The sequence below is a fragment of the Eschrichtius robustus genome, chromosome 1 (assembly GCF_028021215.1).
Source record: "Eschrichtius robustus isolate mEscRob2 chromosome 1, mEscRob2.pri, whole genome shotgun sequence".
NCBI classification, from domain to species: Eukaryota; Metazoa; Chordata; class Mammalia; order Artiodactyla; family Eschrichtiidae; genus Eschrichtius; species Eschrichtius robustus.
This window is the reverse complement of record NC_090824.1, coordinates 136,341,488-136,354,194: the sequence shown is the minus strand read 5'-3', so window position 1 is coordinate 136,354,194 and position 12,707 is coordinate 136,341,488. Positions and strand designations below refer to the sequence as shown.

Here is a 12,707-nt window from a genome sequence, read left to right as displayed (position 1 = left end):
TCTCAGTAAAGCTGTTTTCTTAAAATGTTAGTTCCTAACATTCCTAGAGCACTAGTGAGATGGAAAAATGGATATAAAGCAGATTATACTGCTCTGTAGGAGTCTAAAATATCCTTTGAACACTGTAAAGGTACTGAAGGATTCTGAGTCATGGACTGACATGATGACATTTATCTTTTAGAAAAAGCACCCTCGTAAGTGTGACAAGAATGGCTTAGAGAGCAGCTGGACTCAAGGTGGAAAGACCAGATGATGGACTTATAATGGTACATTTAAAAAATTAAAAGATGAAGAAGATTTGAGCCAAGACATGTAAGAAAAGGGAAAGAGCTATGATACTATCTTTAGAGTGGAATGCTATCTACAGAAACCAAACACTAACATACTAAAGGATATATCCTTATTTTTATAAGCTCCCCCCCCACAAACAGAGGGAACTAGAGAAAATAATCAACTCCAAGAGAACAGAGTGGTAGAAAACTCTTAATAACTGAACTATTAAAATAGTTACCAGTTGTTATAATCTACGACTTAACTAATTGAAGGTTTGCCTTCAAGAATATCAGATTATAATGCCAATATCTTTCTCAAGTGCGTGTCAGGGAACAGCAGTGTGAACTCCAAACTTTGAGTATAAAAAACAAAGGAAAAATACACTCAAAACTATTTTAATTGCTAGAACCAGCTTCATTTGTTTCAATCAAATGTCCTACAAACTAAAAGTAAGCATGCTATATATGTAGCTTTATAATAAATAGTATTTGCCTCCTATTAAAACTCTCAGAGGACAAGACATTAAATTTTTAATGCCTTAAATTTTTCAGAAACAATTATTTCTCATTATAAAATATATCTTAAAAGGCAAATGCATCTATAAAATAACTCACCTTAGGTTTCCAGACAAATCCACAAAGAAATGTCTACAGCATAACTTCCAGTTTAGGCAGATACCTGAATTGAAAAAAAGGAAAAAAACATGGTCAATATGACTAAATCTGAGTAGGGAACTTCATTTTTTCAAGAGCAGAACCCTAACTTGATCGTTTTCCCCCTAAAATTTTGTGCTCAAGTTGTTCTTTAGAAGCCTGTAAAATGTCAAGGATATTAATTCTGCTAGACTTTCTATTGTCTATAATTTAAACATTTTGACAAATCTTGAAATATAAAATTTATCAAAACATATACTATATTAACAAGGGTGAGGGGGATCAATTCAAGAAAAATAGTTTTTGTTCACCTGCTCAAGTTTTCAAAACAGAAGGCATTTTCTAGAAGTCTGCACTCCCCATAATACCACCACCATGACCTCCTATCCTCACAAAAACGACAGAATTCAAATCTGGAAATGTAAAAGTAAACCAACAGCATGTGTTTATAAAACAAGTAAAAGGAAAGATTAAATAAAACAAATGGCTAATAAATTATGAAAATTTCACCTACATTGGCAAAGGAAATCAAATTGAGATATCATCTTTCATCAATAAAATTTGAGTTATTTTTTAAATAAGATGTTAGTTACTAGTGCTGTTCCAGTCCTCCTCCTTCCTAGACTCACAGTAGAATTGCACTTCACTGCCCTGTTTCAACTTAGTTCTGGCTACATGACCTGCTTTAGCCACTAAAATGTACATAGACATGATATGAGATATTATTAGGCATAAGGTTTAGGAACCAGTACACAACTGGAAGACCTACCCACTGCTGCAGTGATTATGGAAGGAAATAACCAGATGGAGCTCTGATCAGGATGGTTCACTAAATGACTCCAAAGAGAGAGAGAAGACCCCCTGCTGATATGTGTTAGACATGTAGCACGAGCAAAAAATAAACTTTGTTGTATTAAACCACTGAGATTTGGGGGATTGTTACTATACCATAATCTACAGCTATACTGATAGCTACAAATTATAATGTAATATAATAACATAATTATAGTAATATAATGATACAATATAATGGGCATCTTTGCACATACCACTATTGTGGTAGTGTAAATATGTAAAGTCTTTCTGGAAAGCAATTTTGCAATACACAAGAGCTTTAAAAAGTTCAAACCCTTTGACCTAGTAACTTCTCTCTCGAAACTCTGTCCTAAATAATAAAAAATCCAAAGATTTATATCATAGCACATTTATGACTGTAAAGAACTGGAAATAAACTAAAAGTTCATGGCCCAATTCAACATTCATGACACCATCAAGAAGCTTATAATTCAATAGAAAACATAGTTCAGGTACATACAAAAAAAGTAAAAAGTAAATATCCCAAAAGGTGCAACAAACAAAATGTTATAGAAATTCCAAAGAGTAAAATGTCAAGGGAAATGTTTAGGTAAGGTTTTGGGAAAGCCTTTGATAAGAAAAGGGGGCATTCCAGGAAGTGGAAATGGAATGAACAAAGGTACAAAAGGCGCAATTTGTTACAGCAAGGATTCTCACCATCTTTTTGTTTCCCTAGATCTGGCTCTAGCCAAGTGATAGCATACAGAATGTCCTTAATTTCTAAAGTAACTGGGCTACCCACAATATGAAATAAGTAAAAAGAAAAACACAGATGTAATATGCTGGTTAAGGTAATCAGTATTCAAAAAGTAGACAGTCTACACCTTCTTAAGTTTTCCGATAGCCTTTGTGAACAACAACAAAAATACAACACACCTGCAAAACCAAATGTAAATTCTGTGCATTTAAGGCTGACTGTTATTTTCATAACATTAAGCATATCAAAAGAGCTGAAAGTTTTCAAGTTTTTATTATTTTAGCTTCCTTTCTACTGAGTAATTTTATTCTATGGACAGCAAACTTTGCTATTCAGCTCACTCCATACCTAGGGCCTAGTAGATGCTATCTAAATACTTGTTGAATTAATATTGGAATTTAATATACATTTCACAGAAAATACTCCTCATTTCTAATTATTCAGAGTAATGGGAAGTAGAAAGAAAATAAGTAACATTAACTGAAAATGCTGTAAAAAATGAAGCCATAAAAGAACTTAAACCATTATTTCAAAACACTCCTTGAAGCAAATAATCTGTTTACCAGTAACTCAAGCCTTTATTGTAGCCTTTGTTGTTACGCTACACACATACACCATCAAGACAGTCATTTTTACTAAATATAGCTTGAGGGAAAGAAATCACATAATTTGATACCTAGAAAAATGCCAGTAGTTCACCTTTGTATTCCACACAATTCCTAGCACATAGTGGGTGCTTTCAAATCATTCATTGAGTTGAACAGTCACAGAGAAAATGTTTATTCTGCTGTCCATATGAGTTCATTATATTTCAAAGGTGTGAGTCATCAACTCTGACAATAAAAGTAGAACTTACACCACTACAAATCCTTGACATATCTTAAGAGCTCTCAGAAATGAGAAGAAATATCCATAGACATGTTCCTTAAGTTACACAAGTATAAGAAGATACAGCATTTTCACTGTAGATTTGCTCTATTTAGATGGCTCTGAATTGAATTATTCAAGCATATACAAATACAACATTGAAGGGGTCCACATACTTGCTCCTGACAGTCTGGAAACAAAAGCTGCTATTCAGATAAAAGATGATAGGCAACAGGAATCTGACAGGCCAGTAATTTACTTCCTTTTCCACACGTTTGAATTTGTAGGCCTCCACAGTTATTAAGCAAAATTAGTTTCATGATGTCAGCCAAAAAGCCTCATGGGCAACAGTTTTATGTCATTAAAAAAAAAAAACCACCATCCTCAATCTGTTTGAATTTGTGTTTGCTCATTAGAAGCCTCTCAGTGAATCAGCAGAGAAGTTTTTTCATTGCACTCTTGCTCTATCGATCTTTAGTATAGCCCTGAACTGTAACAAATTCCTATTCTAGCTTCTTGCCCTACACCTAAAATAATTTAGATATAGTTAAAGAAACTAAGTATCAAACAGTCTAGCAGCTCTTTACCAAAAATGGAGCAATTTCAAAGATACACATGTGGTCTTAATATATATTTATTCAGCTTAAAAAATCAAAAGTCAGAGAAAGACATCTTCATCTTCCATCTCTCCTATTTGTTCATGTCTGAATCCACCATGCTCTTTCACAATCCTTTGCCTTTGCAAATGCTATTTTCCCCTCAGCTTGGTTAGAAACTCCTCCTCAAATCTGACTATGGCAAATTTCTAGTCACCATAGAAGTCTTTACTAGTTTTCCCCCAAAAGGCTCATGCAAACCTTCCCCTATGTACTGTCTATACACTTTCATTAAGTACTTCTCAAACTGGGTAGTAACTCTGACTCTACAGTCAGAGAACTGAACACCTCTTGGCAGAGCTAATATTCAGCTGGTACACACCAGTACAACCTTAAGGGTTGTGCTGAAATACTTCCGTAATATGGTCTGGCAAACAGTCACTGCCCCAAACTTCACCAGCTCTAAGGTACCTGCTGATGGCCCAGTCTTCCCACCATCATCACCACCACCACCATGCCAACTCAACAACAAAAGCAGCAAAGCCTGATGCAGTATAAAGAATGCAGGGGTCCTTCAAGACCCTGAATCCAGTGCTATGGCCATCTTGATTGGCTGGTGTCTGTGTTGTAGTGACTGACAAATACTCTGAATATCATTCCTGCCTCTTTGCACCCAAAGCCTAGCATATGGTAGACCTTTAATGAACTGTTTTTTATCAAAATAATGAATGAATTAATACCAGCTCTACTCAATGACCCAAGGCCAATGGGTATGCTGTCAAAATTATGCAGACAGTGATCAGACTGGCAAGAAAAATCCAGGTCCTTAAGTACAAGACAGGAAAAGTGGTCAAGTCTGCCTATTTTCTATGCTTGTCTTCAGCCTCTGATAAAATAAATGCTTAATTTGACAATGTGGGCAAAAATCTTCAATGTGATACTTTATAGAGCATATGATTCAAGGTTTGTTTTTTTTTTTTACATTATTAAGCAAAGTTTAAAAACAAAGTTCTTATAAAAACCATACTCCCTATAAAAATACCACAGTGATCACTGAACTCTAATCAGTGTCTTGAACATGAAGACAGGTATCACTAAGGAAGAACACAAGTAATTAATTCAAATGGAGAGGAAAAGGCAAGAATAAGAAGAGTCAGTTAATTATGAATCACATGTCTAATTACAGATTTTGCCAGGGGTTTCAGATACTTCTAATTAGTTTTACTTGGTATATTAATTATAAATAGAACACCATGAGAGAATTTTCTAATCACAGGAATTTACTGAGTATGTAAAATCAGATTTTAAGTTATCATCTTTCTAATTTAATAATTAAATGTTCAATAATGCATGATAGGACTTCCCTCGTGGCACAGTGGTTAAGAATCCGCCTGCCAATGCAGGGGACACGGGTTCGAGCCCTGGTCCGGGAAGATCCCACATGCCGTGGATCAACTAAGCCCGTGTGCCACAACTACTGAGACTGTGCTCTGAAGCCTGCAAGCCACAACTACTGAGCCCGTGTGCCACAACTACTGAAGCCCACGTGCCTAGAGCCCGTGCTCCACAACAAGAGAAACCACCACAGTGAGAAGCCTGCGCACCACAACGAAGAGTAGCCCCCACTCAACACAACTAGAGAAAGCCCGAGCACAGCAACAAAGACCCAATACAGCCAAAAATAAATAAATAAATTTATTTTTAAAAAAAAATGCTTGATAATTTTTTGAAAGTCATCAATAAAATACACAGCACATTAAAGTCAAGCTACTCAGAACACTACTAAGGTAGTGACAGAATCTTTAAAAAATCCATAAGGTAGAAGATGTATAGCTAAAAGAAGGATGAATATGGAGCTTTAATAAGAATTTTGAACTTATAAGTGGTGATATACTGATCATTTTAGGCCACTTACTTTCTAGTAGGAAAATCATCTTTCAGTCATCCTACAGGGAGTTTCAGAGAGTTATAAAATTTAAGTATTATAAAAATCATGATGCAAGGAAGAATAATAGCAACATTTTCTACAAGAGAAGCTTAATTATCTAATTTCACATTGTCCCATTAATATCAATCTTTAGTAAAACAAGGCTGCTCAACATACATAGCTGCTAATGAAAAATTCTAGGAGGTAACAAAATTTCAAACAAAAAGCATCATATAATATTTAGAACAAATCGAGGAAAACCAGCCTGAATTTTTTTTTGGTAGTTATTAAATTAGAAACAAGAGAAGAGAAAACAATACTATAATGATTTTAATGTTAATAAATGCTTTTAAAGTCTCACTAATCCTAATTTGAAACAACCATGTAAATTATCTTGGCTATTAGCACAACCATATGAATTTAAACAGCAACTGTATACAATGAATATGTTAAATAATAGTAACAGTAGCTACCACTATTGAGTAACTATATACTATACCAGATAGAATGCAAGGTGCTTTACATAGTTCAAATATCAAAGAGATAAGAGAAAATCAATTATTAAGTAACAATTGTTTGTTCCTCGAAGACAGGCATTCCCCTACTATTACAAATGGCAAATGGATAGGTGTGTTGCTGGAAACCCTGGAACACCATGTTCACCAACCTAAGACTATCTACCTCCAATCACACAACCTTCTATGAGGTACTTATGCCTTAGGTAACTTTAGATTGAAGGATGTTTGCCAAAGGAAAAAAAGTTTTACTTAGACAATACAAATTAACAATATGACTTGTTTTATTAGGTCAGACTCAATTCCCCAGCACATCCCAAGCTTTCCTCTCCCCATTCACAGAGAATATTACAGAGATTCTAAGGAACTCAAATAGACCAATAAATAAATAAATGAATAAATAAATAATTTTTTTAAATGGTACTATGGATTTTTAAATTAAGGGAATAACATAATGAAAATCGTATTTTAAGAAGATTAGGGAAAGGGGGGATAAATTGGGAGATTGGGAATGACATACACACACTACTACATATAAAATAGATAACTAATAAGGACCTACTGTATAGCACAAGGAACTCTACTCAATACTCCGTAATGGCCTATATGGGGAAAGAATTTAAAAAAGAGTGGATATATGTAGATATATAACTTTGTTGTACACCTGAAACTAATACAACATTGTAAATCAACTATACTCCAACAACAATTTTTTAAAAAAAGAAGATTAATAACATGACAAAACAATCTGGGACTGCAGCTGGGAGATAATAGAAGCAAGTAGACCAACTCAACATGAGATGATAACTGGTCCATACAGAATAAGACAATGGCTAATGGAATAGTAAAGAAGAGCTGAACCTGACATTACCAACAAATTTCACCTTTCTATTACAAGTTCAGTTCATCCTGGGAATAAGGTAGATGCAAATTATTATTTTCTTAATTTGTCTGATAGAAGAAAGGGAACTTTAAGAGTTCACTTGTGAGGTCTTAAGGTCTTCATTTTCCACCCAGGTTACAGAGTGCCTGAAATTCAACCACCAGGAAATCATCCTTTTCAATTACAACATCCTTTTGTCCTGGCATTTTCTGCCAAAATACCCTAGAAGGAATAATTTCAGAAGTACTCATTTAACCATTATTGATGGAAATTAGCTTGCTTGCCTGCCTTCTCCATGAGCACCCACCTCCATCCCCACCCCCATCTTCATAAACAGGACCAGGACAGAAACAAGGGTCCAAGAACCTAATTTTATCTGACCTGGATGTGAGACTAAAAGAGACTAGATGCTCTGCCAAAATTAGTAATGAAATCAGAATCAGAGCCAAGAGTTTTAAACTCCTAATCTCAGAGCTTTAAGATAAACTCATATTTTCTCTGCCATTGGATATAATAAAAATTTTTTAAAACTTCCTAATGTAATAATAACAAAAAAAAAAATCACAGAGCTTTCAAACTAGACTCCATCCTCCTTAGCTGTTATTGCTGTTTTAACACATTAGTGGGGCAAGAGCTAATAAATCAAAGAGGATGTGAATCTAAGCTTCCTTCAGGGACTCCCTGCCACAGTCAAGGCAAAGTTCTGACACTATTGCCTGGTAAATAAGGTCCTTAGTATTTAAAACCCAACAATCCTTTTCAACCTCATCCTTCACCACACCACTTTCCACTTCCTCATTTATCACCATATCTACTGAATGAATACAGATCTCCAGTGTTCAACGTCTTCTCATACCTCCATGCCTTAGCTCATTCCACTTTTCCTCATAGAACACTCTTTTCCCCTGCTGGCATGGCTACGTTGAGCTCCTGCTCTCTCTTAGAAATAATTTCTTGACATGCCTCCTCTTGGACCCTGAAACACATTCCTCCCCTAACCCACACCAAGTCTGAAATAGGCTCCCTCCTTTATGCACATCTCTACCAAACTTCTCAGAGGGTATTTCAATTCCCAAATTAGTGAATTAGTTTCGTACACTATAGGTACTAAAATAATCATTAGTTCCCAGTGCTGTGTTCTTTCTACATAACAGTATTCAATCTACTCCATCACGATGTACATCTGAGGTTTCTTCCCCTTCTTTTTGTATTTTGGTTTGCTGTCTAAGAATCCTCAGTATATTTCCTATTAACTCGATAGGTTTAAGCACATTTAGAATGTGGTTATTAGCTTCTTAAAAGAGAATCCAACTGAAATTAAATACAAATGGAAGTTTTTCCATTATAAGGCTTGATGGGTCAATCTGACCAAAAAAGGAACTTTTATGAATATTCATAATCTTGCTAAAAAAAAAGAACTTCACTTAAAATGTTCTCTGTATCTATTTAGAAAATGTATTCATACAACAGCTTCTGAATGATCAAAAAGGTGAAATATCAAACCAGTTTATGTCATTATTTTAAATAGAGAATGATATCCACACTGCAATAGGAAATATCTGCCTTCAGAAAAAACATCAGAGTTAAAACTTGCAACACCCAATTCCATGTTCCTTTGATCTTTTTAGGTAGGATAATTGTTAAAGGATACATCAAAATCTGACAACCGCACTCTTCAGAACCCTGTTCAAAACTTTCCTACTAGGGTACTAAAATGTTCATTGCAGCTCTATTTACAATAGCCAGGACATGGAAGCAACCTAAGTGTCCATCAACAGAGGAATGGATAAAGAAGATGTGGCACATATATACAACGGAATATTACTCGGCCATAAAAAGGAACGAAATTGAGTTATTTGTAGTGAGGTGGATGGACTTAGAGTCTGTCATACAGAGTGAAGGAAGTCAGAAAGAGAAAAACAAATACCGTATGCTAACACATATATATGGAATCTAAAAAAAAAAAAAAAAAATATGTTCATGAAGAACCTAGGGGCAAGACGAGAATAAAGATGCAGACCTACTAGAGAATGGACTTGAGGATATGGGGAGGGGGAATGGTAAACTGGGACAAAGTGAGAGAGTTGCATGGACATATATACACTACCAAACATAAAATAGATAGCTAGTGGGAAGCAGCCACATAGCACAGGGAGATCAGCTCGGTGCTTTGTGACCACCTAGAGGGGTGGGATAGGGAGGGTGGGAGGGAGGGAGACGCAAGAGGGAAGAGATATGGGGACATATGTATATGTATAACTGATTCACTTTGTTATAAAGCAGAAACTAACTCACCATTGTAAAGCAATTATACTCCAATAAAGATGATAAAAAAAAAACAAAAAACTTTCCTACTAGGGATTCGGACTAGGGCTGCATGACACCCCAATGCCAATAGTGTAAAACAAACAAATAGCAGCTTCAAACAAAACACCACCCAAAACTACACCCAGCTATAGCCTGAAATTGGTGACCAACCCCAAGTCTGTTGCAACCCCATATTCAAAACAGTTTCTATAATAATACTAGGTTGAGAGCTTTTACTAAATCAATGGTTCTAATAAAACCACAAAATGTAATCTAAGATAAAATACTCATATGGGTGTTGCTTTGCTTTTCAGAATGACTTTGGTTAATCTATTTAACCTATTCTGTCTATATATTAAGGTCTAAAATGTAGTAGTTGTAAAGTTACTATTTTAAAATGTTTTCTAAGCCACTTGGTACACCTTAAGTCCATTACTCTTGTTCTAAAACAGAATTACTACTCACTGAAGGGAACATACTTAGAATTAAACTTTTTAAAATACAGATCACGAATAAGAATATTAGTCAACTTGAATCAGAAGGTTAAACTCTAACAAAATGATTTATTACCATACCTCAAAAATAAAGCTATGTTACTGAACTCATTCTAATTGTAATAAGATGGAATTTCCTTTATTTACTTGAGGGGGATATAGAATGTAGAAAATCAATTAGGTACTCTAAAGATCAGAGTGAAAGAAAATACAACCTAACTAGATTTGAAATTTAGTACCAAACACCCACACACACACACACAAAAAAAACAAGCTCACAAAGTATTATATTTTTGCCCTCTCCTTCACTCTTCCCTGCTGCCAGTTGCCTGTTTCAGATGTTCTCGTGCAGAGGAAATAGCAACAATGCCATTTTCCTTCCAAATGCAATCAGGTTTTGGCAAACTTAAGTCAGTATGTCAGTTAAAAATAGAAACTCAACTCAAAATGTGTTTGGCAAATATCTACTTAAGTATTGAGTAGTTCTCCTCTCTTGAATGGTATTGAATTTTCCATTTATCATTTTTAAATGTACAAATAAAACTAAAAACCTGCACATGTAGCTGAACAAGTAATAGCTTCCAAATTAATAATATATTATGCAAGACTCTTTTATAAGCATTCACTGAGAGCAAAATTATGCCATTTTGGAAAGAGAATTCCTGTGAGATTGGTCCTTAGTAGTCATGATATTTCAAAACACTGCTTTTGTTTTTATATAAACACTATTGTGACTCCTTTATAAGTTGGCAGCCAACTTTGCCAGAAGCTTAAACAACTGTTTTCATCAAATAAGTGTCTTCACTGGACCCTCCACCAGATCCATTCAAGAGTATTAAAATAGGTCCACATAAATAAAGTTTTATTGAAACATAGTCACACCCATATGGTTATGTGTTGCTATGGCTACTTGTGCTCTACAAAGGCAGAGTTGAGTAGAGACAACATGAGTTGTGACAGAGATCATATGGCCCACAAAACCTAAAATATTTACTCTCTAGCCCTTTACAGAAAAAAATTACCTATACCAGAACTTTTTCAAAATAAACTGGATAAAATTATCTCACCATTATCTCCACTGTTCACCTGTCTATGTAATGAAAGTGACAGAGTACTTACAGAACTTCTTAAATGCAATTCACTCTTTAATATTTATACTACTAGGAACCCATGTATAAGATACTGTTCTGAAATACTGAACAAAGCAGAGTTGACTCAGCAACTCAGATGAAGCTAAAATCTTCTCAGACTCAAAATGCAAAACGTCTACACCCAGCACCACCCTAATTACTATTACTCAGCATTAAGTATGGTATTGTCATAGGAGGTTCAGTAATGACAGAAGCCTATTTGTGTGCCATTATTTCTGTTAAAGGATTTTCAAGGGACAAAAAACAAAAATGGCGGGCTTCCCTGGTGGCGCAGTGGTTGAGAATCTGCCTGCCAATGCACGGGACACGGGTTCAAGCCCTGGGCTGGGAAGATCCCGCATGCCGCGGAGCAACTAGGCCCGTGAGCCACAACTACTGAGCCTGCGCGTCTGGAGCCTGTGCTCTGCAACAAGAGAGGCCACAACAGTGAGAGGCCCGTGCACCGCGGTGAAGAGTGGCCCCCGCTCGCCACAACTAGAGAAAGCCCTCGCACAGAAATGAAGACCCAACACAGCCAAAAATTAATTAATTAATTAATTTTTTTTTAATGATTTTTTTTTTAATTTATTTATTTCTATTTATGGCTGTGTTGGGTCTTCGTTTCTCTGTGAGGGCTTTCTCTAGTCGTGGCAATTGGGGGCCACTCTTCATCGCGGTACGCGGGCCTCTCACTATCGCGGCCTCTCCTGTTGTGGAGCACAGGCTCCAGACGCGCAGGCTCAGCAATTGTGGCTCACGGGCCCAGTTGCTCCGCAGCATGCGGGATCCTCCCAGACCAGGGCTCGAACCCGCGTCCCCTGCATTGGCAGGCAGACTCTCAACCACTGCGCCACCAGGGAAGCCCTAATTAATTAATTTTTAAAAAAAGGTCAACCCCAGCGTAGCGTTGCAAATAACTGTTTAGTGTCAGAAAGAAAAAAAAAAAAATCAAAAAAAAAAAAAAAACAACAACAAAAATGGCTATAGGTAGTTAAAACAAATGCAGTTTAAAGTTTTGGAAATACAGAATAATCGGTGTTAAATTTTCAATGATGCTGTTTCACTGTAAAGCCGTTTTTAAGTTTTCAAATGAAAAATACAAGATCTAAACCCCAGATTAAAATGTCAGATACCTAGATATTCAAAAAATATCTGGTGAATAAAGGGAGAGTTATATGGATGCTCAGGTTATTACCTTCACTGCAATTATTTTTGTATGTTACAATTTTCACTCTCCTCAGTTAAGGATAGACCTAGCAAAGGAGTCTTTTCTAACCCAGCCCAGATATTCCCCAAGACCATTGTCAAACAAAGCCTATATGGGCCTGGGTGCTGATACTGCCTCAGTCTGCAGAGGAGATGGACAAAAAAAAAACACAACACATTGTACAAAAACAATTCACAGAAAACCCTGAGGCCTGAAAGACACATCATTTTTTCCTGGTGATAGAAGAGGCATTCAGACGCTATCTGGGCCTTTGGTCTCACCAACTGCCACCTTAAGTCAAAG

At 35.9% G+C, this 12,707-nt stretch overlaps 1 protein-coding gene across 13 annotated transcripts in view; it reads right to left on the bottom strand.

Annotated features, from left to right (window-relative positions):
- The window catches only part of PEAK1 (pseudopodium enriched atypical kinase 1), a 301,070-nt gene that overhangs the window by 248,481 nt on the left and 39,882 nt on the right, over positions 1-12,707 (bottom strand). For all 13 annotated transcript variants that reach the window (XM_068556176.1, XM_068556169.1, XM_068556116.1 and 10 more), the window contains exon 2: positions 888-951. The gene's annotated coding sequence lies outside the window, so the exon portion shown is untranslated. The remainder of the gene's footprint in view (positions 1-887; positions 952-12,707) is intronic.